General features: G+C 38.8%; 1 long non-coding RNA gene across 1 annotated transcript; it reads right to left on the bottom strand.

Annotated features, from left to right (window-relative positions):
- Positions 1-24,636: 24,636 nt before the first annotated feature.
- Positions 24,637-26,648, bottom strand: LOC149253000 (uncharacterized). Its single transcript, XR_016266105.1, has 2 exons — positions 25,744-26,648; positions 24,637-25,702 (listed from the first exon to the last, which is right to left on the bottom strand). It is a non-coding gene; the product is annotated as an uncharacterized LOC149253000 (long non-coding RNA).
- Between the last annotated feature and the right edge of the window lie 512 nt (positions 26,649-27,160).

A 27,160-nucleotide genomic window follows, 5' to 3' on the forward strand; every position in this document is an offset into this window, starting at 1 on the left:
TCATGCTTTAACAAGTTCTAAAGTGTTTTTCCAATGGGGAGGAAAACAACAAAAAACATTTGATACTTTAAAGCATAAAATTGTGACAGCTCCAATCTTAGCATTACCAGACCTTCAACAACCATTTGAAATAGAAATTGATGCTAGTGGGTATGCAATGGGTGTAGTGTTATTGTAGAAAGGAAAGACTATTTTTTTTCATTCAAAAACATTTTCTAAAGTAGTTGCAAATTATCCAACTTATGATAAAGAATTATATGCACTAGTGGAAAGTGCTAAAAAATGGAAACATTATTTAATGGGCAAAGAAATAGTGATTCATATAGATCATCATCCACTTCAATACCTTCAATCTCAATCTAAGTTGTAGCAGTCTCGACATTATAAATGGATGGTTTTTTTTCATCAATTCCACTTACTAATCAAATATAAGAGGGGTACCAAAACAAAGTAGTTGATATGTTGTCAAGACCTTCTTTGAATGCTTCAATAATTTTGCAAAATAGTTCTTTAGCACATGAAATTTACATTGAACAATATGTTGAAGCCACTGATTTCAAAGATGTTTATGAATCACAAACTCATGGTTCTCAGGTGGAAAAAGTGAATTATCATGTTCATGATAGGTTATTGTACCATCTTGGCAAGTTGCACATACCACAAGGAGAAAGAGAGCATGTCATCACAAAAACACATTCTTCTCATGTTTTAGGGCATTTTGGTGTAGGTAAGACAGTGGCCCAATTACAAAGGTATTTCCATTGGCCTCGAATGAATGAAACAATTGCTAGATACATTAAAGGTTGTGTCGTGTGTGTTGAGCCTCAAACCTGCACTTCTTTACACATCCTCTCAGCCTCCTTTTCCTATTCATTTCCTTCTTTTTCCACTCATTCCCTCCATCAAATTGCTCAAATCATTGTATTTTAGGACTTTTTACATGGTTTGCTAATTATGCTAATGACTGTTGTTGGTTTAGAATTTTGGTTCAAAGTGCTGCGTTTCCGCAGCTCACACAGGGTTTTCGCAGCTGATCCCGGTTTCCGCAGCCAACCCCGGATTCCGCAGCTGTTTTATTCAATGATATGTTCCAGGTGTCCTCCGGGAAGAAGAGCGACATGGGCAAGTTCATGGAACCAAGGACATGGTGTGTGTCCTTCCAGCTCACCCAAACCGGTCATAAAAACCCGTGGTCAACGAGGAGGCAAATACGGTCAACAGAAGTCATTGGCGGTGGCACGGCTCTGCGTGTTCTGTTTTGGAGCACGTGAAGAACAGGTGGCATCTTCCTTAGCCACGAAGGCAGTGGGAAACATGAATCCAACAGCAAATTGAATGCCCACAACGACCGTTGCCTAAATCCGAGGACACAGCAAGATTACGTGTTTTTACACAGCTGCTTGAATAGCTTAGTTTTCGTTAAGTTAGTTTGCTTTCCTCTGTTATAAATAAAGCGTCTTTGAACGTTGGATAGTTAGTCGTTGTTGTAATCGCTTTGTAATTTTGAGCTCCCCACTGTACTTTTACATTTGCTGTCAATACATGAGAAGACTGTTTTACACTTAAGCGTATAACTGCTCCTTGAACCAGCTGAAGTAGGCAGAGGGCCCCTGTTTGCTGAAGCCCTGTATAGTAATCTTTAATTTCCTGCATTTCTCTTTCTTGTTTCATGTATAATAGCTGTACAGATGTCTTTCAATTGCTGCGTTTTTATTTCTTTTCAACATGTATATTAGCTGTACATAAACTTTGAATTCTGCTGATTTACATTTCTGCACTTTTGTTCATGACTGATCAGTGTGTTATGCAGGTTTCTTAGGCAAGCCCGGGACAATTTTCTTTCTTTTCTTTTCATAACTAGTGGCATCTATGATCATCTTGTCTAGGCTGCTGACCTTTATTTTTCTGCAGTTTGATTTTCATTAGTATCATTTCTTTAACTTGCACTTTACTTTCTGCTCAGTAGTTATCAAGTTGTTCATTTATTGATGGTTCTTTTCCTATAATCAACTAACTTTATTGGAGCCAAAATATCACTTAGTGCAGCTTGGTTTATTTTGCTTTAAGACTCACATTACTGACCTGTTCATAATTGTTCTCACATGATTAAGAAAAGGTTAAAATAGTGTGATTTGTCTCACTTAAATTTCACATTGATTAGATTTAAATGAAGAGTTAAAATAGTGTAAAGTAGTGTAAAGTAGTTGTTCTTGCTTTTAATTGAGTTAATATAGATTTCATTTTCATTTTCATCAGCAGCAGAGATACTGGGCCAATGCCATTAGTCCTTTATTTGATTTTAAGCTTTGATTTTATTGCAGTTGTTGTTCAAGCTTTCTTGTAGAATACTTTCTAAGTTTTGAGAAATCATTTAGAGCTCACCACAATCACCCACATTTCACTTGCTTTATTTCATTTCCATCACATCACAGTAGGAAAGATACATTTGAAAACAAACTTAGAAAAAAAAAACTAAAAACGACAAAAGACTAAGAAAATAGTTGCCTAAGTACATATAGTACACTTCACTTCATCAGCTTACGAGCCCCGGGTTGACATTTAAAAGTTGCAATTTAGACATCACTAAATTGACCAAACATTTTGGCGCCGTTGCCGGGGAAGTGAAATTAGGTAGCCAATTTAAAAAGAAAAAAACAAGAAAATTTCAAGGAAGGAAAATTGATAACCTCTCAAAGTATGCTCTCCTCTTGCACCTAGAGTGATCTGGAGGATCAGAAAAGAGAAAGTTATTGGTTTAATAGTTTCTTGAGTATGCTCTCTTCTTGCACCTAGAGTGACCTGGAAGATCAGAAAGGGAATTATTAGCCCGACTTGAAGAAAAATAAAAAATGACATGCATAGAGCAAGAGATTCTAGGGGAAGGTTTTTAGCTAGAGCCAAAAGTTCGATTTTTACAACTCCATCCACTTCAAGGAATAGACAAGAGACACCTCCATCATCTCCAACTTACACTCCTAGCCCTAGGATTCCTGGAATTCAAGAGGCAGGAGTCGACTCTCCCATACCTTCCATCGAATCTGAATTAGAAGGAGATCCTTTCCTTTCTTCTACAGAGAGACAAATTGTAATTGAAGAAGTAGAATCATCTGAAGAAGAGGGAGAAATTCCTCCTCATACACCTTTAGTAGAAGAACCAGAAGACTCTGAAGTCTCCAGGGAAACTACCATGACAGAGGAAGGAGCAACTGGATTTGGTAGAGGTAGAGGTAGAGGAGGAGGAGGAAACAATGGAGGAGGTAGAGGTAACATTGGGGGAAATAGGGATGGGGATAACTCATTCGGGTTTCCTATAGTTGATGAGGACTCCCGAGCCACAATGAAAAACATCTCACCATCTGTCCTCCCAAACTTTCATGGGTTTAGGAATGAGGACCCTGAAACATTTCTATTTGAGTTTGAGGTAGTGTGTCGAACTTATGATTATCTGGATGACTCTCAAAAACTCAAACTGTTTCCTTCAACATTGAAAGGAGCAGCCTTGAAATGGTTCATGGGATTACTCACTCAATCCATTAGGTCTTGGAATGATATGAAACAGGAATTTTTGGATAGGTACCTGGACTATTGTATGCCCATCAATCACAAGGATGAGGTATTCAAAATGATGCAAAAAGAAGATGAAAACTTGGAGGAATTACTTGAAAGATTTCAATATAATCTGAAAAGAGCAAAAATGAGTAACTTGGATGAGAAGACCTTGAAAGCCCTTTTACTAAAAGCCATTAGAGATGAATGGATAGATCTTTTGAATATGATGGGAAAAGGAGATGTATCTCAACTTCCACTTTCTGACATAGCAGAATTATGTGTCCATCTCTCAAGGGGAAATCCAAAACTCAAAAAGGGCCTAGAGATCCTTCTCTCATCAGAGCAAATAAATCTGCAACTGGATCGGTAAGTAGGGCTGAGATTGGCAACATGCTTGATGAATTCAAAACTGATATCTTAGGGAGTCTTAGTGAGCAATTAGACACCCTTAAGATTCACAATAAACAAAAAGCAGAAGCTGAGGCTTTGGCCATCTTTTGCCCAAAATGTAGGAAGAAACATGCTCTAAGGGAATGTCCCTTGGATGCAAAAGTTGTAGAGACATGTGTACTTTGTTCAGAGAATCATGAGACCAAGGATTGTCCTTCAATTCCTGGGCTCAAAGCTGTCTTTCAAGAAGATCCAAATACAATCGAATCTCTGTGTTTTGTTGCAAGGAGACCTTGGCAGGGGCAACAAAATCAAGGGTTTAACAACTCTATGAATTTTCAACCTCCACCAAATTGGAATCCTTGGCAACAACCTTGGTCCCAACCTCAAAATCCTTTTCAATCATGGGTACAAGGTATGCAAAATCCTTATGGGAGATTTGCTCAATTCTACCAATATCCTCCATCTTTTCAAAACCAACAAGCTCCACAACTTCCAAATCAAAGTCCGCAACTATCATTGCCATTTCCACAACAACAACAACCTTCTCAACAGAATCAAAATTCTCAACTCTTGCTTCCATTCCAACAGAAGTCAAATCAACTTCCTTCTCAGCCATTACCAAACCCCAATAATAAAAACCCTCAAAATGCTTACATGATGGAAGGGTAACAATTTCCTACCTATATGATTGTTCCTCTCAATGAAGTACAACTCAGATCAGGTAGAGTCCTAGATAAACCTTCTATAAATGATCAAAAGCAAAGCATTTCTGAGGAAGAGTCTCTTGAAGCCAATAAGGGTTCTGAAGCATCTCTTCAAAACCCAAACACTCAAAAAGAAAAAGAAAAAGAATTAACCCCCACAACTCCCATAGTTGAGCAACCTGCATCTTTATCCACACCTCCTTTTCCTGAAAGATTACAAATTGACAAAGGAGTGGAAAAACAAATTTGGTTGCCTAACTATAATTTTCTAGATGAATTGAAGAATGTCTGTATCAAGATTCCCTTGTTACAAGCCATTAAAGAGATTCCTATTCTAGAAAAAACAATAAAGGAGTTGAGTTTTAAAAGACCAAGAAGGAAACCAAGAGATACCAGAAGGATCCACCTGGTAGGGAAAATTGCAGATATCATGATGGGAAAAATTACTATGCAGAAATATGTAGATCCTGGTAGTCCAATTGTCAAAACACATATCAATGGGGTAGAAATACCAAATACTTTGATTGATTTAGGGGCTACTATCAACATCATGAGTAGACAGACTATGGAACAGCTAAAACTTCCTAATCTTCTTTTTACACCTACTTTATTGCAACTTGCAGATCGATCAATTATTAAACCAGATGGTGTATTAGAAGACATTCCAGTCTCCCTAGACTCTTGGGAATATCCAGTGGATTTCATGATTTTAACTCCCAAGAGTAATCTAGGAGGACATCCTCTTATTTTAGGAAGACCTTGGCTAGCCACAGCTGATGCTTTCATAAGTTGTAGGTCTGGAGATATGTATATTTCTGATGGTAATTCGACAAAGAAGTTCAATCTGTATCCTCCAGCAAAAGCAATTACAGAAATAGGAGATAATGAGTGGGTTGATGATGAAGATACTATACAACATGTCTTTACCATTTCTGAGATTAGTGAAGATAGTCAAATTCTGAACACATTAGAAAACTTTGAACCATCTTCAGAATATGACCACACACAATTTCAGTTGGATTCTGACATTGAGTGTCTATCATCTAGACAAATGTCTCTTTTCTCCATGGAAGAGTTTGGTAGTTCTGCCATTGAGATTTTTCCAGGAAAAACATTGAATATCAACAAAAACTTGGAAAAATCACAACAGGGAGAGCTAACCAAAGTCTTGCAAAAACATTCCACTGCATTTGCATGGGAGTATACTGATATGAAAGGTATTGACCCGAAGACTTGTATTCATCACATCTACATTGAGGAAAACAGTAGACCAATCAGACAACCTCAAAGAAGGATGAATCCAAACCTTAGGGAGATAGTGAAAGAAGAGCTCCAAAAGTTACTTAATGTAAACTTCATTTGCCCCATTTCAGATAGCCGGTGGGTTTCTCCTTTGGTTATAGTACCTAAAAAGAATGGTAAATGGAGGGTTTGCATTGATTACAGGGAATTGAACAAAGCAACTTTGAAGGATCACTTTCCTTTGCCCTTTATTGATCAAGTATTAGATACTTTAGCAGGAAAAAAGTATTTCTCATTTTTGGATGGTTTTAGTGGTTACAATCAGATTCAGGTAGCACCTGAAGATCAGGACAAGACCACATTTACCTGTCCATAGGGGACTTTTGCTTACCGAGTACTTCTTTTTGGATTATGTAATGCACCCGCAACATTTCAAAGGGCAGTACTAGGAATCTTTTCTGATCTAATTCATGATTATGTAGAGGTCTATATGGATGATTTTACAGTTTATGGTAATTCATTTGAAGAGGCATTAGAAAATTTGGAAAAAGTCGTTATAAGATGTAAAGAAACAAATCTTTCATTAAGTCATGAAAAATGTTTTATGATGTTTACTGAAGGGATTGTTTTAGGACATCATATTTCAGGAGATGGAATTAAAGTTGATAGATCAAAAGTTGAAGTCATCTCCAAGTTACCTATTCCAAATTGTCAGAAAGATGTTAGAAGTTTTCTTGGATTTACTAGATATTATAGAAGATTTATTGAAAACTTCACTAAGATAACATCTCCGCTTTTCAAATTACTTACAAAAGACTGTGAATTCAATTGGGATCCTGACTGTCAATCTGCATTTGAGACTTTAAAAACAAGAATATTTGAAGCACCCATTTTGAGAGGGCCAAATTGGAAACTTCCTTTCCATATTTCTACAGATGCTTCAGATACAGCTCTAGGAGCTGTGTTGGGTCAAAAGGATTTAATTCCTTACGCCATTTACTACACCAGTAAAAATTTGACTCCCACTGAGTTAAATTATACTGTGACTGAAAAAGAGTTCTTAGCCGTTGTTCATGCAATCAACAAGTTTAGACATTATATAACTGGCCATGAAACTTTTGTCCATACTGATCATTCTGCAATTAGATATCTCATGAACAAACCTGTTACTAATGGCAGAGTTACAAGATGGCTTTTACTTTTACAAGAATTCAATATTACTGTGTTAGATAGACCAGGGAAACAAAATACAGCAGCTGATTTCTTGTCTAGAATCCAAAATACTAACGAAGATTCTCCTGTAGAGGATAAGTTTCCAGATGAATATTTGTTTGCAGTAACTACTAAAACTCCTTGGTATGCAGATATTGCTAACTATTTGGTTACAGGGAAGCTACCTCCACACTTATTTCCTAATGAGAAAAGGAAAATTATTCAGGAGAGTTCACATTATTCATGGATTTCTAATGAATTGTTCAAAACAGGGCTAGATTGTGTGATCAGAAGATGTGTTCGGGAAGATGAAATGCCTGACATCCTTAAGGCATGTCATGATGAACCGTGTGGTGGACACTTTGCTGACAAGAGGACGGCCTATAAAATCCTTTCTTTAGGATATTATTGGCCTTCTCTCTTCAAAGATGAAAAACAATATGTTAGAAGGTGTGACAGCTGCCAAAGAGTTGGGAAACCAACTCTTTCAAATGAAATGCCATTACAGCCACAGGTACTCATCGAACCCTTTGAAAAATGGGCTTTAGATTTCATTGGACCCATTAATCCACCATCTAAGCAAAAGAAGTATATATTGGTTTGCACTGATTATGTTACTAAATGGGTAGAAGCAAAGGCATTGCCTTCTGCCACTGAAAATTCAGTTGTTCAATTTCTTTTTGAGGATATTTTTACTCGTTTTGGTGTCCCAAGAGAAATTGTGACAGATCAGGGAAGTCAATTTACATCTAACTTGATGGAGAAGCTGATGGAAGAATACAAAATCAAGCATAGAAAATCTACTCCATACCATCCGCAAGCAAATGGTCAAGTGGAATCTACAAATAAAGTTCTTGAAAGCATCATCACCAAAACTGTTCATCTCCACAGAAGAGATTGGGCAGAAAGGCTTCTTGAAGCCTTATCGGCTTATAGAACTACATGGAGGAACACAACAGGACATTCTCCCTATGAACTTGTTTGTGGGAAAGAAGTCCTGCTCCCCATTGAGTTTCAAGTCAAGACCTTCAAGATGGCAGTTCAGTTGGGGATGAATCTATCAGAAGCCCAAAAGCACAGAATTGAGCAGCTGAATGAGCTAGATGAAATAAGACAAGATGCAATTTTAAGAACCGATCTAGTTCAGCACCAAAGAGCTAAGTGGCATGACAGATATATCAAAGAGAAAAAGTTTCAAAAGGGAGATTGGGCGTTACTGTTTGATTCCAAGTTTAAAGACTTCAAAGGGAAATTTCAGACTCATTGGCTTGGACCATATGAGATTGATGAAGTCTTTAGCAATGGAGCAGTTCGAGTCAAGACTATTGATGAGCTTCAAACTCCTCTCATTGTGAATGGCCACCGATTGAAAATTTATCATAAGCCACTCTCAAAAGAGGACTTTGTCAAAATGTTTCAAGAAAATTCTGCAGTGAGGCTGGTGGGGAAGAGTCCTTCTCCTCCATCAGCCTAGTCTCTGTTTCTTTCAGTTAAAAAATAAATAAATTAATAAAAATATCTCTTGTATAAGCCTGAAAACCAATCTTGAATTGGCAGTCTTATACAGAAAATATAAGGTGAAAATCAGGGGCACCTGACACTTTATATTTTCCAAAAAAAATCTCTCTCTCTCTCTTTCCATCTCATTCGCCATTTCAGTTCATCCACCTCACTTCCATCTCCATCTCCATTCCACTTCATTTTCATTCCATTTCATTCATCTCATTTCATTTCCACCAGTGAAGTCCCTCTCAGGACTATTTCATTTAGTTAAGTCTTCTCTAACTATTTTTTGTACAGTCAGAAGGGTGTTGTTTCAGTTTCCGCAGCTGGAAACCGTTTCCGCAGCTCAAACCAGTTTCCGCAGCCAGAAACGATTTCCGCAGCCAGCACACTCTGTCTCTACAACCAGGATTACTCTGTTTTCAAAAATCACAGTCAGAGGTATCATCATCACCAAGGGCAGCAAGGATATGAGGCATCTGCAAGATCAGAAAGCAATAATGGGTCAGCAACCTTAATCAACAAATGGCAAACTTATGAAGGTATGATCAAAATCTTTTCCAAACAACAATTTAATGTCATTTTATGCATAGTTATTAAATCGTGGAAAGAGCCACTAAATGCAATGATTCAGCAAGATCATCCCACTCCTCCTCCACGATAATGCTTCATCCACCTCATACCTTTCTAACGGCCCCCTAATCATCATTAATTCAAAACTTGAAATGGGGCTGCTCCTCCATTATTGGCCGTACCTCTGTGACGTAACCTAATGTACCACGGCTCTCCTTACCATCATTTCCGCAGCCAACGCTGAGACGTGTGCGTAAGCCACCCGAATCTAAAGGATTCGGCCGTTATTCTGTCCACTTATCACTCCATTTCCGCATGCATTGAACTCATTTCTCGTGTTTGTCTTCTACTCCCTCGTACTCACACCATTTCCACTCTCATTTCCGCTGCAAACTCCACAGCTCTGTTTCAAACCCCGATTACAGTTCTGCAATACGCCTTGCATTACGTTACGGATACTCCACTTACAACCGTAATCCACCTATTTTTTCCCGTGAGCATCCTCCTTGAGCATCCACACACAGTCAAAGCTTCAGCCGAAGTTGAGAGCCGAAGATGCGGAAGCTGCTTAGAGCTGAACCTAAGGGTCCGAAGTATTTAGAAGGGTATCCACAAACGAAAGAAGCATTAAAGAAAGCAAAGTGGTTGAAGTTTATTCAAAAATTCAGAGGGTATAATAAGGAGGTAACGAAAGCATTTGCTCGATCCTTCAATGGACACACCATGGAAGTAGGGGACCTGAAATTCACAATAACAGAGAACACCATAGCAACAGTAACCAGTCTACCTCAGGAGGGAGAAAGATGGTTTAAGAACAAAGGGCTGGAAGATCAGGGATGGAAAGACATGCTTAAGAACCTAGGTATGGACACTTCAATATTCACTAAAGGGATTCCTATGCATGTAATTAAGGAAGAATGGACTGCATTGTTATTACTTGTTCAAAAGTTTATCACATGTGAGGGCCGCTTTGGCACTATGTATATGTACCATGCAAGGATTATGATGAATTTCATGGAAGGCCATGCCCTCAATTTACCCTACTTTCTGTTAGCAAGCCTAAAGAAAATGAGTTCCACTGTCCAAAAGCATGTAGGCCATATTGAACCCCACTTGTATCATCACGGGTTCGTTAGAATTCTCATAGAAGAGAAATTGAAGAATAACAAGGATACATGGGAAAAGTTTCTAATCAGAAACCATTTCCAAGAGGTGACTGAAGCCTCTAGCAGTTCCCCTAGAATCCCAAAAAGAAGTAGGAGAAGAGAAAGAGATGTTGCAGCCCAAGATCCTCCTACAGTAGAAACTCAAGAAATTGCTCAAGAAGAAGAGGAAGAGGGAGATAAAACCAAGAAACAGAAAAAGGATAAAGGGAAAACAATTGTTCAAGAATCATATCCATCACCTGAACCTTCAGTAGAAGAAGACTCTCAAACCTTGGCTGATAGACTAGCACAACTTCAAGCTGCTGCCCTCTCAAAGAAGAAACAGAAAGAAAAACAGAGTGCCCAGCAAAAGAGCACTAGTGCACAAGTGAGAAGAAGCAGTAGACTTAAAGAAAAAATGAGTGTGACTAAAGAAAAACAATCACATTTCATTGATTTGGGAGAAGGTACACCTGAAAAGGCTCCAACTCAGCTTGACCTTGAGTCGAGTCCTCCACGTGTTGAGTCCACTCCTCCACGTGAAGAGAGTCCCTTTCAGCCAGAACCTCAAACAGAATTTGATTTTGAACATAGCCCAAGAAGAACACCTGAAATTGACCCTGACCAGCAGGAGGTATACAATTATTTGGAGACCTTGGAGCAATCAGTTGCAGGTCCAAGCACTATATTGCCTCTTGATGAACAGGTCCAATCTTTAAAACATGAGGTGTTTGAGCTAGAAGTCCTGAACCGGCATATTAAACAAGAAAACGAAGCATTGAAAGAACAAAGCAAGGTGGACAAAATTGTCCATGACAATACCATGCGTCACTTAAGACTCTAGCAGAAGAAGAACAGAAAATTGAAGAGAAAATGTAAGAAGCTGAGCAGGGCATTGATCAATTTGAAATTCAGGTGTTTAGTCAGAAAACCAAGGACAATTTTTGCAGCAAGGAGAAAGAGAAGAAGGCTAGATGTTTTGGCAGAAGCATCTGAGCACATGGATTGAAAAACAATGACAAAGTTTTGGTTGCATGAGGACATGCAACACCTTCACAGTGGGGGTATGTTGAGCCTCAAACCTGCACTTCTTTACACATCCTCTCAGCCTCCTTTTCCTATTCATTTCCTTCTTTTGCCACTCATTCCCTCCATCAAATTGCTCAAATCATTGTATTTTGGGACTTTTTACATGGTTTGATAATTATGCTAATGACTGTTGTTGGTTTAGAATTTTGGTTCAAAGTGTTGCATTTCCGCAGCTCACACAGGGTTTCCGCAGCTGATCCCGGTTTCCGCAGCCAACCCCGGATTCCGCAGCTGTTTTATTCAATGATATGTTCCAGGTGTCCTCCGGGAAGAAGAGCCACATGGGCAAGTTCGTGGAACCAAGGACATGGTGTGTGTCCTTCCAGCTCACCCAAACCGGTCATAAAAACCCGTGGTCAACAAGGAGTGAAATACGGTCAACAGAAGTCATTGGCAGTGGCACGGCTCTGCGTGTTCTGTTTTGGAGCACGTGAAGAACAGGTGGCATCTTCCTCAGCCACGAAGACAGTGGGAAACATGAATCCAACAGCAGATTGAATGCCCACAACGACCGTTGCCTAAATCCGAGGACGCAACAAGATTACGTGTTTTTACACAGCTGCTTGAATAGCTTAGTTTTCGTTAAGTTAGTTTTCTTTCCTCTGTTATAAATAAAGCGTCTTTGAACGCTGGATAGTTAGTCGTTGTTGTAATCGCTTTGTAATTTTGAGCTCCCCACTGTACTTTTACATTTGCTGTCAATACATGAGAAGACTGTTTTACACTTAAGCGTATAACTGCTCCTTGAACCGGCTGAAGTAGGCAGAGGGCCCCTGTTTGCTGAAGCCCTGTATAGTAATCTTTAATTTCCTTCATTTCTCTTTCTTGTTTCATGTATAATAGCTGTACAGATGTATTTTAATTGTTGCGTTTTTATTTCTTTTCAACATGTATATTAGCTGTACATAAACTTTGAATTCTGCTAATTTACATTTCTGCACTTTTGTTCATGACTGATTAGTGTGTTATGCAGGTTTCTTAGGCAAGCCCGGGACAGTTTTCTTTCTTTTCTTTTCATAACTAGTGGCATCTGTGATCATCTTGTCTAGGCTGCTGACCTTTATTTTTCTGCAGTTTGATTTTCATTAGTATCATTTCTTTAACTTGCACTTTACTTTCTGCTCAGTAGTTATCAAGTTGTTCATTTATTGATGGTTCTTTTTCTATAATCAACTAACTTTATTGGAGCCAAAATATCACTTAGTGCAGCTTGGTTTATTTTGCTTTAAGACTCACATTACTGACCTGTTCATAATTGTTCTCACATGATTAAGAAAAGGTTAAAATAGTGTGATTTGTCTCACTTAAATTTCACATTGATTAGATTTAAATGAAGAGTTAAAATAGTGTAAAGTAGTTGTTCTTGCTTTTAATTGAGTTAATATAGATTTCATTTTCATTTTCATCAGCAGCAGAGATACTGGGCCGATGCCATTAGTCCTTTATTTGATTTTAAGCTTTGATTTTATTGCAGTTGTTGTTCAAGCTTTCTTGTAGAATACTTTTTAAGTTTTGAGAAATCATTTAGAGCTCACCACAATCACCCACATTTCACTTGCTTTATTTCATTTCCATCACATCACAGTAGGAAAGATACATTTGAAAACAAACTTAGAAAAAAAAAACTAAAAACGACAAAAGACTAAGAAAACAGTTGCCTAAGTACATATAGTACACTTCACTTCATCAGCTTACGAGCCCCGGGTTGACATTTAAAAGTTGCAATTTAGACATCACTAAATTGACCAAACAATGTGTTTGACAAGCAAACCAAATAATAGAAAGTTAGGTTTGTATATGCCACTTCCAGTTCCTTTTCATCCATGGGATAGTATATCTATAGATTTTGTAAGAGGACTTCCGATCTCTAGAAAAGGGCATGATTATTTGTATGTTGTGGTTGATAGATTTAGCAAAATGTGTATTCTTGTTCCATGTAAAAAGCAACCGCTGAATAGACTGCACAATTATTTTTTCAAAATATATGGGTTCATTTTGGGTTGCCTACTTCTAGCATTTCAAATTGGGACTCTCATTTCATGGGATATTTTTGGTCCACTTTGTGGGGACTCATGGACACTAAGTTGAAAAAGAGCACATTGTTTCATACACAAACAGACGATCATACAGAGGTGGTGAACAGAACAATGATACATCTTCTCAAAGGCTATTGCAGCAAGCATCCTAAGTTGTGGGATGAATCCTTATTCTATGTCCAGCATGCTTACAACTAGGCCTTCCATTCTTATACAAATAAATCTCATTTTGAGACATGTTTTAGGTACCTTCCAAAATCACCAGTGGACTTCATGTTTGGTGAAGAAGCTAAAGAGGGTGGTAATGGAGATGCCGACAAAGAAATCAAGTTCATTCAAAGAATCCATAAGATTCATGAACCAGTGCAGGATCAATTGGAAAAAAGATAGACCAAGTACAAAATGTGCCATGACAAGCACCGAGTAGATCATCACTTCTAGGTTGGTGATCAAGTATGGCTATGCATCAACAAAGAAAGGATGAAAGGTGAAGGTAAAAATTTGAGCCCTATCAAGTATGATCCTTTTGAAATTGTTGAAAATATTGGGCACAATGCATTCCGGTTGAATTTTCCTCCATATATGCACATATATTTAGTTGTAAATGTTGAAAATTTGAAGTTGTATGAACCTCCCATGATCATGGATCCAGAGGATAATGTTCAAATTCCTGCTATAGATGATTTTCCACTTGAATATATGATTGAGTTACAGGAAGATACCATCTTAATCCCATGATCATGGATCCAGAGGATAATGTTCAAAATCCTGCTATAGATGATTTTTCACTTGAATATATGATTGAGTTACAGGAAAATACCATCTTAAACAAGAAGGTCTGCACTTCCAGGCAAGGAGATGTTGAGTATCTTTGAGTGGGACTCAAAGGCATGAATCCAAGCAAGGCAAGGTGGATGGAGATTAGAAGGGTGAAGGAGTTGTACCCTCACATCATGTTTTCTTAAAACCAAAATTTTGGTGGTCCAGAAACTTCTAGTGGAGAAGAATGATCCAGAAGGATCCTCAAAAATTCTTAGAATTTCATGGTCTCATATGTTACCGGAAATAGCGCCAATCTAAATAGCTCGTCGCGCTGAATCTGATAGCATCTTTGGTTTCACAATTTGCCTTTGGATGAAAGAGAAAAAGCCCGCTGAAGTTTATGTCAAACAGGTAAAAGAATTGGGCCTTTGTAGGCCAAGTGGCAGGTCAAAGTCAACATAGCTGGTTAAAGTCAAGAAAATGGTCAGCACAGAGGTTGGATGGGTAGAGTTGGGGGCCAAACCCTTGACCTCCATTGCAACACTACAAAACTTTACCAACATACCATCAACTTGGATTTAAAATGCATGGGCCGCATTTCATATTTGAATGTTATTGTAATGGTGAATGGGGGGAAGGGTTGGCAGAGCCCGCCATTTCTGGTAGGTCCGCCAAACCCAAGGTATATTAACATAGAGTTACAAGCATAAAGGAGAAACTAGCGCCAAAGTTAGGCCATGGGTATGTTCACAAGAGTCGTCGGTTAACGATTATGTGCCATAAGTATATACGTCATACCACCATCAGCTTATGGTTCAACCATATGCCTAATATATATATATATATATATATATATATATATATATATTGCTAAGTTATGGTATGTTCTATGCTTATAACAGTATTCTTTTTCTTATTATATTCCACAAATTAGAAATCACATGTACATAAAGTAAAGTGCATATAGAAAAATAAATGATCGACAGAAAACAAGCCAAGACAGGAGACACAAGATGTGGCAGCTAGCCAGGGACAAACCCCACAATGTGTGCGGAAACCCTTTGATCAAATCTTCTTTTATCTTCAATAATTTAGCAGAGATAAATAGTACAATAAATCTGATTTATATCAGCAGTAGCAAACCCTAGATCAGCAACATCAACATTAGTGGCTTCATAATCAAACTAGGGCAGACGATATCTCACAAACCGACCGTCAGATTGGCTTGATTCCACCACCAAAAGTTGTGGCTTTTAGAGGAGGTTCAGATGAACCTATAGTGCAGTTCAGATGAGGATATCTTCTATTCCATGCAGGTCAAACTTCACTTATGTAGTTGCAGCTTCAGTTTCAGCAACTTCCTTCAAACTAGGGCAGTCGATATCTTGCAAACCATCCGTTGGATTAACTTGATTCCACCACCAAAATTTGTGGCTTTTAGAGGAGGTTCAGATGAACCTACAGTGTAGTTCAGATGAGGAGATATTCTAGTCCACATAGGTCAAACTTCACTTTTGCAGTTGCAGCTTCAGTTTTAACAGCTTCCTTCAAACTAGGGCAGTCAATATCTTGCAAACCGTCTGTCGGATTGACTTGATTCCACCACCAAAAGTTGTGGCTTTCAGAGGAGGTTTAGATGAATCTACAATGAAATTTAGAAGAGGAGATCTTCTAGTCCACATAGGTCAAACTTTACTTTTGCAGTTGAAGCTTTAGTGTCAGCAGCTTCTGGCTTCACATGTGTGAGGGAGAGACCCTTTTCTGCGCAGTAGAGAAGAGACTCTTTTCTGCATGGTAGAGAGAAAGAGAGATGTGATGAGATGAGTGAGTCCAAATGAGGAAAACTCCTCCTATATTTATACACAACATTGGTGTTTGAATAGATTCCACTGTTGGGCTTCTGAACCTACATGAGCTGTAGGTCGGCTTCATAATAATTCCATAATCAAAATAAATTCATATCTCCATGAATACTTATCGGAATTGGATGATATTTATATCAATCCTACACCTCTCGACAAGAGGAATCTAATGAACATATTATCAGCCATGAACAAGATGACCCACATGAAGTTTTTCCCTAGTTGCCAATTTTAACACTCCCTCTCAACTAGGGAGAACTTCATCTGCAATCTGTATATCCATCAAATGCACTGCCTTGTATAACTTGACCCTTGCCTTGCTTTGCTCTATTCTGCCTATTCTACTTTGTCTTGTTCTGCCCTGTATTAATCTGTATGGCTCTGCTCTGTTATGCGCTGCTCTGCTTTATTCTGTTCTGCTCTTCTTTTGTTTGAATTATGAAGAAGAAGAAATGATCAAGGATGTATCATACTGACTCAAAGTCAATCTTAGAGTATGTACCACTGGTCCCAGACTAGTCTCAACCAACCCGAAGTCAGTGTCATAGTGAGTACAACTCCACTGGTCCCAGACCAGTATCATCCTCCACTGACTCAAAGTCAGTCTCAGAGTGCATACCACTGGTCCCAGATGAGTGTCAATCGACCCGAAGTCAGCTTCATAGTAAGTACCACTCCTACCACTGGTCCTAGACCAGTATTGCAGTCTCAGAGAGTGTATTACTGGTCCCAAACTAGTCTCAACCGACCCGAAGTCAGCATCATAGTATGTACCACTCTCACTGGTCCCAGGCCAGTACTGCACTAACACAAAGTTAGTCTCAAAGTATGTACCACTGGTCCCAGACCAGTCTCAACCGACCTGAAGTCAGTGTCATAGTATGGTACAACTCCTACCACTGGTCCCAGACCAATAACATTGATCCCAGATCAATGGAGGTCATCCTAGCGTAGGGAGTATGGTATATACAGCGATGCATCCATCGGTACTACTATGGTCCCTAACTTCATTTCCCTGCTCATTGATCAGATGAGAGTCCCATAAGTCCCAGACTGCATAGGTAGGATGCCTCGATAGGAGAACTAATCAATCATATCCTCACATGAGAACACATCAATCCTGCTACAATCTCCATGGAGAACACATCAATCTAGGCCGCCATGGAGAACACATCAATCCATGGCTCACAGGGGAACACATCAATCCTACTACAATTTCCATGGAGAACACATTAATCCAGGCCTCACAGGGGAACTAATCATCCTGCTACATAGGAGAGCAAATCATCCTGTTCCACAAGAGAGTGAATCATCTTGTCCCACAAGAGATCGAATCATCTTGTTCCAGTGCACACCACCAGGGGAGGGTGAGTCACCCTGTGGTCGTATGTTTCTCCAGTAAGAACCGCAAGCCCTCAGAGCTCCTAGAGCTCAATGTATGCAACATGCAGGACTCTTGTAGAAGGGTTTCTTGATGACTCCAAGTCGTTTTGGAAAATCACATATTAGATCTTTCCTTGGGGCTTTGACAAGGTGTATCGACCTGTACATCATCTTAATGCGATGGAGCCTCCTTTCTCATTGACTTACCATATCCTAGATGATGTCTATCTGCTGGAGAAATTGACGAATACAGGATTCCTCAGTAATCGAATCCCACCTCTGGTTGTTACAGAGAATCACAATGGTATGTGTTCAAATAACTCACTGAAGAGATTTCCCAACCAGGCAGCTTCATACGAGATCATACTCGTAGATATGTATCTAATCTCGGCGATGCTTATGGAAACCGACTTCTTCTTCCTGCTCATCCATTATATCGAAGAAAAATCCAAAGAGAAACAACACTAAAAGTGCTCCAGTGATCCTCCACACTACCTGCCTAATCAGCCTTCGAATAATCATGCAGTTTCATATTTCCAACAGTGTATCTCAATCCATGAGAGATTGTGTTCAGAAGACATCTCAGAAGATTCTTGGCACCAATCTAGTGAGGCTCAACCAAATATGAGCTCACAATGCTAACTGCAAAACATATGTTCGGACAGAGGTTCACCAAGAACATCAACGCGAATGGATTTTTGAAACTCAAAGGCATTTCCCAAATCTGGTCCGACATCACTACCATATAACTTCCAAAAGTTAAGATCATCGAGGTAGTCACAGGCTTGCAGTCCATCATACCAAATCTTTCTAGAATCTTCACCACATATTTTCCTTGAGATAGGAAAATTTCCCTTGGCTTCTGCCACACTTCAAGTCCTTGGTTCTTCATTTCAAATTCAGAAGCCAACTCCCTCTTACATTTGTGAATGAGAGAGTATGCACCTGTTAGAAAGAGGTCATCCACATACAATACCAGTATGAGAGGCTTGTCATCTTCAACCTTAAGGTAAAGGTTAAGATCCGCTTTACTCCTAGTGAATCCCAGCTTCATCAAGTAGCTATCGATCCTCTCATACCATGCTCGGGGTGCTTGCTTCAGCCCATAGAGAGCCTTCTTCAACCTGCATACAAGAGATTTTCAATCATAAATCTCAAATCCTTCGGGTTGCTCCACATAGACCTCTTCTTTGATCAAACCGTGCAAGAATGCGGTCTTGACATCCATCTGATGTAGGTTCCATCCTTGTGAAGCCATAAGGGCTATGATCAAGCAGATGGTCGTATATCTAGCAACAGGTGCAAATATCATAGTCTATACCTTCCTTCTGGGAGAAACCACAAGCAACAAAACGAGCCTTATACTTTTCTATACTTCCATCTGATGCATGCTTTATCTTTTAAAGCCATTTTGAAGTAACAATTGTATTGTCCTATGGTCTGGGAACTACATCCCAGACATCATTCTCCATAATGGTCACAGCATCCTTCCATACTTGATGCTTGATGGCATCTAAGAATGATGAAGGCTCATTTTGTATAATTGTGCTCATGATGGTCAGGTATCCCTGATACCTGTTAGGTTTCTTACTTTCACGAAAGGTTCCTCAGGGTGCAGCATGTCCTTCAACATCATCAAGTATCCCCCTAAGCCATGAAGGCCTCTTCTTAGAAGAGGAAGGCTCAGGTGCGTAAATAGGATCCATGGGTTCCTCCACATCAGGCATTGTTACATCATCTACCCATAGAGACAGCTTCCACAATCGTATGGTTCTTCCTTTCTACCACACCTTTCTGCTCAGGAGTATGTGGTGTAGTAGTCTCCCTCTAAATGCCAGCCTCAGATATGCTTGAGTGAACCAACTGTAATATATTGGAGGTCTTGCTTTAGCTTGAGGGGAATGGTCCCCTTTTGAGCTTTCCTTCGACACATCCTAGACATACACCTTCTTTCTCTACTCAGAATTCGGGCATCCCTATCACCATTTGTCTTACACCGAGTAGAGTTTTATAATGAAGGGGGGCAAACCTCCAATGCCAAAGTTCGGACTGAAGAGATGTGTCATAAGACATGATACTTAGTGGACGTCCATCGACCTGATATAATGAATCAACACGAAACCCAAGAGGAAAGGCATCTTTAACATTATTTTTCGATACACGTAACTTGCCATCACTGAAGGTTACCTTGTAGCCTTTGTCTTCCATTGCTGAGATGGACACCAGGTTCTTTCGAAGGTCAGGTGCATTTAATACATCCTGGAGTTTCAATCCTTCTTGAATGCTTGTCCTCTTCCTTGATTCCTAGCTCTCCTCTTACCTTTGCTATTGAATTTGTCATTCCTTTGATTGCCATCAGAGGGATTTTGATCATCATCCTGGTGTGAGTCCTTTCTATCAGAGTACTCCCTTGCATAGTGATCTGCTTTATTGCAGATGTAACATCGTCCTTTTCTTCCACCCTTAGGTCTAGCCTTTCCTTTTGATTTAGTCCCAAAATTATTTCTTTTCTTAACATGAGAAGAAAAGGCAGTAGGAGAACCTTTAGGCACGCACATTTCTTTCTCTTCTACCCTTGTTTCTTCTTGAATGCATCTAGCCATTAATTCATTGAAACCAGGAATTATATTATTGTTCAGAAGAGTAGTCCTGAACATGTACCATTCGGATGGTAATCCTCCAAGAGTCGTGAGTGCCATTTCTCTGTTAGTAATAGTCTCCCCAATAGATAGGAGATCGTTCTTGATCTTGGTGATTCTTAAGAAGTATGCTTGCGTATTCTCATCTTTACCCTTCTTGATTTCCCTCAGCTTATTTCTAAGAAACAAAACTTGATTTGCATCATTAAATTTAAATAAACTTACCAGTCTATCATATATTTCCTTGGAGGTGTCCAGTTCAGAGATGTAGGCCACCAAGTGCTTGTCAATAGAGTCCTGGATGATCTTCTTCGCTTTAATTTCTCCATTCTTCCATTTGTTCTTGGCAGCAGGAGGTGCATTTGATGGAGGCTCAATAATATTGCCTCTCACATGATCCAACACTTCGTGATCCTCAAGGGTTAGATCAATAGACATCTTCCATCCGTGATATTCAGCTTTCTCACGGAGCTTGTCTTTGGTAGGAAAGAGTGTTGAGGACCCCATAGTTCTTTTAGGATAGCCTTACCAATCTTCTCTTCGGTGATTGCTCTTGCTCTTGCTCAGGCTTTGTCTTCATTTCAGCTCTGATACCATGTTAAGTTATGGTATGTTCTATGCTTATAACAGTTTACTTCTTTTTCTTATTACATTCCACAGATTAGAAATCACATGTACATAAAGTAAATTGCAGATAGAACATTAAATGATCGACAGAAAACAAGCCAAGACAAGAGACACAAGATGTGGCGGCTAGCCAGGGACAAACCCCACAATGTGTGGGGAAACCCTTTGATCAAATCTTTTTTTATCTTCAATAATTTAGCAGAGAGAAATAGTACAACAAATCTGATTTATATCAGCAGTAGCAAACCCTAGATTAGCAGTATCAACATTAGCGGCTTCATCATCAAACTAGGGCAAACGATATCTCACAAACCGACCGTCGGATCGACTTGATTCCACCACCAAAAGTTGTGGCTTTCAGAGGAGGTTCAGATGAACCTATAGCACAATTCAGATGACGAGATATTCTAGTTCACGCAGGTCAAGCTTCACTTTTGCAGTTGCAGCTTTAGTTTCAGCAGCTTCCTTCAAACTAGGGCAGTCGATATCTTGCAAACTGTCTATCGGATTGACTTGATTCCACTGCCAAAAGTTGTGGCTTTCAGAGGAGGTTCAGATGAACCTATAGCATAGTTCAGATGAGGAGATCTTCTAGTCCACATAGGTCAAACTTCACTTCTGCAATTGCAGCTTCAGTTTTAGCAGCTTCCTTCAAACTAGGGCAGTCAATATCTTGCAAACCGTCTGTCGGATTGACTTGATTCCACCACCAAAAGTTGTGGCTTTCAGAGGAGGTTCAGATGAATCTGCAATGCAATTTAGAAGAGGAGATCTTCTAGTCCACATAGGTCAATCCTACACCTCTCAACGAGAGCAATCTAATGAACATATTATCAGCCATGAATAAGATGACCCACATAAAGTTTTTCCATAGTTGTCAATTTTAACGTATGTATATATATATATATATATATATATATATATATATATATATATATATATATATATATATATATATATATCAGTTTAACATTAATACACAACGTAGGTGATAACAATCTTTATTATGTGGTTAAAAACCATATGTGTTATGTGGCACAAATAAACAATATATATCCGCCATGTAATATTAAAAAAAGTAAACCTCATCCCAGGAGGCCCACGGGTTTGACCCCGGGACCTCCTGTGAACTCTATAAAAGATATATCCAATGCGCCATGGGCCAAGGAGTTGTATAGGGACTTTGAGCGACGTGTATTATGTGTGCCTGTAAATACTCTTGTGAGCATAACTTGGAAATCCTTGGGCCATTTTGAGAACAGAGAGTGGCATTGGAGAGCGGAGACAGAGGCCTTCATTCTGATAGTAACCAGTAGTGCCTGCGTGCACAGTTCAGTTGGTGAAAATTCTATGTAAAGAACCTTTTTGGAGCATTCCTAATATAACATACACCCATTGGAAGCGGACCCAAAGACATAGTCCAAGAGGGACTAACTTTGTCATCAATGTTTGTTGCATTTTTGTATTTTATTGTTGTTGTTCATTCTTATTTTCAGTTGTCAAAGTTTATGTTTAAGGCATATTAACAACTTAATTTCCCTCATTCATTCACATAAATGCAACCTTAGTTAATGTTGGTGAAATTGTGCAAATAATCAATCATGTATATTTTAGATCACCTAACCATGATAAGTGTGTGTGCGCGTGTGTGTGTGTATTTCAAGGTACATGAATCTCTCTAAGCTTTGTATATCCCACAAGGTCTAAGGAATTCTCGTGTCTTTTGAATACTTCAAGGTCTGAAGGGTTTTTAGTTACATGGTAGTTTAATCTTTTTGAGCTCTATATATCCCACAAGGTCTAAATAATTCTTGTGTCTATTGAATACTTCAAGGTCTGAAGGGTTTTTAGTTCGGTTAGTTAGGTCTAAAGGGTTTTTAGTTATTACGGTTACCTGTAGGAACTTGTGGGTTGTTTGCTTTGCAGTACATCTAACACAATTTCCAAGGAGTTTCACTCCTTTTGTGTAAGTATGTACTTCAATTTATAGGTGATTATGGTTGAGGACTAGTGTGCATGGGAATTTTTGGGTTTGAATTAGTTCCTAAATGAAGAAAGTGTGTTGATCAAGATTAGTAGCGTCAGGAGAAGAGAGGATGCTTGGTGAAAGCTCTAGGCATGTTCAGAAATCCCCAAGTAGCCTTCATCTAATGCCTAATTACCTATTTGATTTATCACCCACCAGATACTAGCCCAAAGGTAAGCATCAGTTCTTCAATGCTCCTTGTCTCTTCATAGGTTTCAATTCAATCTCAAGGAATCCACAAAGTCATAGAGGGCTAAAAGACCAACCTGTCCAATGGATCTCAAAACATTTTCTAGAGTTGGGAAGAGTCATTGGAATGAAAAGATGTTAGATCCCCAGCTAAGTTCTTTTGGTAAGTGAAGCGAGATAATAATGATTGGTTCTCCACATGAATTTACAAATCCCACCTTTCAGACTGAAATGCTCCCTCAGACTTGAATGGAGCATTCAAAGAGCTATACTTGTGTCACATTCCATGGTCCAAAATCAGCCACAAAACACATATATTCTCATTGTGGTATGTACATGCTTAAAAGTATATAGCAACAAATACAACAACACTAACATACAAAAGAACAAAATGAGGATATCATCATCACGTGTGGTATGGAAAGTGAAATTGTGCAATAGATAGTAAACAATGTACATGCTTAAAAGTATATAGCAACAAATACAACAACACTAACATACAAAAGAACAAAATGAAGATATCATCATCGCAGCATACAAGAATGCATAAGGCTAGTGAATGTGTATGAAATATTGTTTACTCAACAATTTATCCAGTTACAAAATTGACATGTTTTCTAACTTTAAGCTGAACCTTAAGCTAAAACTAGATTTAGAGAATTCTTTAATACAAACTTTAACCTGTACCTATAAATAAAATTATAAGAAACTACAAAAGAAAATCCAATAAAAATTTCAACATGGGAAAATATTCTGAGTTATTCTTAAGTGAGCCTTTGTGCTGCTTCCTTGGCCAAAAGTTTTTCCTTGGTCTGAGATTTGGTTCGCATAATGCCACCTCCCCATTATGGTCGATACTTAAACTTGAGTTGTCATCGAAATAAATGCCTTGGTTAGAAGCACATGATTTCTATAAACCCGCCCTTACATTATTATTTCTTGCCTCGGAAGTATGAGAGGAACAGGTCCGGAAGTCCGAAAAAGTTGGAAGTGATGGAAATTTGTGATCACATTACTGAATTGTTGGAATTATATCACTGTAAACACTGGAATAATGAGATTTCACAAAATATTTAATTCTAACTCAATTTTAAAAAACACCTGGAAAATGACCGAAAAAACAGTTAAGAGTCAATTAGGGTACGCTTATTAGAAAAACAGTAAGTGAGATTTTCAAGACAGTGTAACCCTGAGTCCATTGTTTCTATGTGACTACCTATCTATAAGTTGTTATGGGAATAGACAACTAAATATAAATAAATTACCAGGTTCCGCTCACTCTTTACATGGAGAGATATACATTTCAAATGTACAGATTAACATTGTTGGATCAACATCAAGTGCAATTACTACCAATTGATCTTTACTCTTCACTAACACAAATATTCCTTATCATGACTGAGGAAGAAATAATTTGTTGGAGGAATACATAACAATACCCAAAAAGAAAGAGCTTTGTTAAAATGCATATTGGAGAAACCTGAAAAATTACAATTGCAAAACCTGCTCAATAAGTGAATTAGATAATTAATTCCATAGGCTTCTTCACTTGAACAGTCTTCCTGTCTGCCTCAGCCTGAGCTTTTTTTAGAAGACTGTCCTTCTTTGCAGATTTATCTTTTGGCCTATATTTTCAAAGCATCTTGATAAGGTTGGAAACTACATTAAAACAGAAATAGTATAATCCAAATGACTCAACCCATACACAATGCCAAAAAAACAACCTCAGATAGCAGACAATAAAAGATACAACTACTCTGACCATATACGTCGATCCTTCATAGATCACTTCATAATCACTTGCACTATGGCATAACGAACCAAGGAGGGCTCTTATCTCGACTAGGGAGGGTAATCCTACCACGATCCTTTGTAAGAAAAAGTGGGTTGATCCTTGGTTGATCGATTTCTTCAGGGATTAGTGGAGCGATGACCTTGGACCTGGCCTTTTTGCAACCAAGGGCAGGCAATTGATTGGTTGAACGAGCCCCCACACCCAGTGAAAAAAGAGCAGCCCATATATGGATGGCTGGAAAACTGTAATGGATTGGATGCCACTACTATTGTAGTGAAACTCCACAGTAAGAAGAGAGAGTCTGACTTGCTTCATGACTTGCCTCATCATAGAGATCTCATACTTAAAATCTACCCTCCCAGTGCGTATATTTTTCCTCAACAGGTTGAGTCTTCCATCATTCTCATGGGAAACGGAAAAATAATAATATTTGAGTACAGCTGGTGCCCCCCCTCCTGCTCAGCCGCATGTAAAGAACCCCAAGAGTGAATCTTCGCTGACAAATCAGACTAGCCAGTATCAAGTCCGACCTCAAAGTGCAAGAGGTAGGACCCTAACCGGTGATGGGCTTGCAGATTGTTCGTTTTCTAACTCATGGATTGAAGGAAAACTAATCGGTGTCTAATAAAAATGCCATAAGTTACACAAAAGCCCTCACTACCGAGTTCAACTTAAAAGCTTACACTCCAGCTTATAGATATTCCCCGTAGAAATTGATTCTGGGTCGAAGTCTTTAAGTTAACATTTGAAAACATTAAGGCTGATAGGTCATAAGTTTAACTTCTACCATTTTTACACATTACATCAAATCCTAAGGACCCAATTCAGGGGTAAGCCATTACCAGGCCCAGTTTCCCAAAAATTGACCTCGAAAACAAAGGATAGAGATTAATTTAGAAAACCTGGGTTATGTGGTCCAGGGTTGGAAGCTTCAAATCAGTTGAATAATTACTCCAGTAGGAGATTAACCCACCTGCGAAGTTGAATAATTACTCCAGTAGGAGATTAACCCACCTGCGAAGAGAAAAGAAAAGTAACCAGGTAGTCAGCTAGGGTAACAACGAAACCTTGGAATTAACCAAAGAATGTGTAGAACCCGGGAAACAATCTGTGTAGAACCTGCATAGAAAAATAAAGAAAATTAAAATCTGAGAACATAACTAAAATTATCAGTTCTTTGTAAACGATGGGGTAAACTTCACCTGTCCATATTAGAGAACATCAAGGAACTAGAGGAGTGCTGCCAAATGGTGGTGTTTGGAGAAACCCTAGAACGGCATTGAGGTCAGTGTGCTCTCAAACAAAAATACAAATACAAAATAGAATGAGACCAAGGGAAATAGCATCCGAAGATGGTATCCCTGTTCGCATCCGGGACCATCAAGGAACTAGAGCAGTGCTTCCAAATGATGGCATTTGGAAAAACCCTAGAATGACATTGGAGGTAAGTTTGCTCTCAAACAAAAAAGGCAATACAAAATAGAATGATACCAAGGGAATCCGAAGATGGTAGCAGAAGAAGAGTTGCTAAGGAACTAGAGCAGTGCTTCCAAATGATGGCATTTGGAAAAACCCTAGAATGACATTGGAGGTAAGTTTGCTCTCAAACAAAAAAGGCAATACAAAATAGAATGATACCAAGGGAATCCGAAGATGGTAGCAGAAGAAGAGTTGCTAATCGAAGTAGAAAACTGTCATCGAATTAACAAATTAAATGAAAATTTCCCAACTGCAAAACCCTTACAGCCTTACACCGTCTCACTACACCATGAATCTGCTTCTTGACGGCTGGTCTCGGTCTCATTACACCATGAACGCGGCCGACTGCAATACGATAGTTGTGCAAAGGGAAAACAGAAAGTGTCCATGAAGGCCCAACCGCCCGTGTCGTTGCAATTCAAATCAACAAACAAGCACAATCCAACACAATGCAATTGTGTAACGATGGATCGAATGGCACAAAACCGCCCGTGTCGTTGCAATTCAAATCAACGAACAAGCACAATCCAATTGTCTAACGGAGAACAAGCACAATGCAATTGTCTAATGATGGATCAAATGGCACAAAAGTGATGACAGGAGTGCTCTGGGAAATGCCTTACTGTATAAATATAAGTAAATCTTTCTTCGTTCCATACTTATATTACGGAAATCATTTACTTGTGTTATTTTTCACATCTTGGGAAAAACTTTGCCTAATTTAGTTGTCTAATCAATATTAAGGAAAATCATTTCTGTCTGTGTATTAAGGAAAATCATTTCTGGCTGTGAACAACGAATGTAGACTGATTCATCATCTTCATTTAAATAAAATCACACCACCTAAAATAACATGTTAGGCTCTTAACCAACCAAAAACAATTTTTAAGCATACTTCAAGCCATTATGGATGTTATATTATTACTTGAGAATCACACAATATTTGATAATT

Source organism: Pinus tabuliformis, chromosome 7 (genome assembly GCF_031772625.1).
Source record: "Pinus tabuliformis cultivar Carrire ecotype Pingquan chromosome 7, CPIR1, whole genome shotgun sequence".
Classification (NCBI taxonomy): Eukaryota; Viridiplantae; Streptophyta; class Pinopsida; order Pinales; family Pinaceae; genus Pinus; species Pinus tabuliformis.